The following is a 1682-nucleotide window of genomic DNA, read 5'->3' on the forward strand; positions in this document are numbered from 1 at the left end:
AAACTTGGTAGGGTACGCTTAGCCCAGTTTCGTGGTCAGTACTTTGGCCTTTGCCTTTTCCAGCTTGGCAATGCAAGCCACTGATTTTGGACCCAGGAAATTGCCTCCCCAGTGACAGCGGGTATCATCATATATGTCATTGTAATTGGTCCTGATGACTTCCACCAGCTTGACCAGGGCTCCTTTGTCTTCTGAGTTCACCTGCGTGAAGGCAACAGTGGTGCATGTCTTCCTGTGGACCAGGAGCCCCAGCCTGGCCTTCCCCTTGACGATGCAGTAGGGAACACACATCTTCCAACACTGGGCAAGCAGGAAGACAACCAGCTGGAAGACAGCATCGTCAGTTTGAGTGTATTTCAACCAAAAGTAGTAACTTAAAGGCTAATGTGGCAGCAATTGCTCAGGGTTAAAAAGCTCATGTACTTGCACTTCAAGGTTAACTCAGTGAGAAATTCACATCATTGCAAGAGATATCCTTTATTATAGCTTCCTGAGTGAGACAAATATTTGCAGGTATCATTTCCATATATATGTTGTACATGAACCTGCCTGGGGTGTTAGTTGGGAGCTGGTAATCTGTCCTGTTTTCTTGTTCCAAAAGCTTTATTTTCCACTCTAGGGTCAGTTTGTTGAAATAAAATTACTGTTAACGATCATGTAGTTGAGCAGTGTTGTGAGCTTAATTCCCCTGGGGCTTTTCTCCAGAGTCATTCCAGCTCCATTATTCATTGTGTCTTGGGTTCTTTTTCTGGTAGTATAAGACTACCACCTGTGTTCAGATTGGGGAATGGCCAGTTCCTATTTGTGCACCCAGCAAAGCAAGCTTTAATTAAAATGAATGTGCTTACCTCTTGGGACAGCTGCATGTTATTGAGATAGGAGGGAAGGAGGCAGGGCTCAACCATTAAAAGAATGACAAAGCAATTGAGAATGGGACATAAACTGGTTAGAACGAACTCAGCTGCAGATGGAGGAATATTTGACTTCCAGTAGTCCTTGGGCTGGATTATAGGCTCATTATTGTCTTACTTTAGCATGCTAAAGTACATAGCCACAGGCACCAAGAGAGTTCCATGGCTGGTTATAAAATGTCAACAAGTGGGTGGTGGCCCAGTTCCTGGGAATCCCTGTCCCTTCCCCCAAACAGTTGGAATAGTCCTCCCACTTATTAACATATGTAATAACTAATCCCATAAATACAATACCCCACACACTCACATTCTGGGTCTGCTCCCAATTTCTGAGACAACCACATGCCCTAGGTATGCTCTCCTTTCTGAATCCCACACTGCCAGAATGTATCTCCCTGAATAAATCAACTTTCCCTTTACTATGGCTTGCTCTTAGTATCATTTCTGGGTAAATACAAGGACCCTCGCTTGATGGGGCACATCTCAAAGACTCACCCAAGACCTGGGTCAAGACCATCTTCTCATGCCCCATTTTCCTGCAACAGTGTGAGGCATTGCTTCTATCACTCCTGTAAGTTTCTCAGTGTGCCTGAGAGAGCTGGTGCCAATCAAGAGGAGAGTACCTTCCTTGAGTTGTAAATCTCCCGTATGATTTCAGTCTTAGTTTTACAAACTCTGTTAAAGTAGCCAATTCATGGGAAAATGACAGGCTGTCCTTCCTCTAATTATCCAGTCTAACCCTATTCAGTGTTCTTTAACAGAACAAACTCT

The 1682-nt window shown here is 44.2% G+C and overlaps 1 non-coding gene across 1 annotated transcript; it reads right to left on the reverse strand.

The window, feature by feature from the left end:
* Window positions 1–395: 395 nt before the first annotated feature.
* Window positions 396–467, reverse strand: LOC116665575. The gene has a single exon (XR_004322232.1). It is a non-coding gene; the product is annotated as a small nucleolar RNA SNORD36 (small nucleolar RNA).
* Between the last annotated feature and the right edge of the window lie 1215 nt (window positions 468–1682).

Source organism: Camelus ferus, chromosome 8 (assembly GCF_009834535.1).
Source record: "Camelus ferus isolate YT-003-E chromosome 8, BCGSAC_Cfer_1.0, whole genome shotgun sequence".
Lineage (NCBI taxonomy): Eukaryota > Metazoa > Chordata > Mammalia > Artiodactyla > Camelidae > Camelus > Camelus ferus.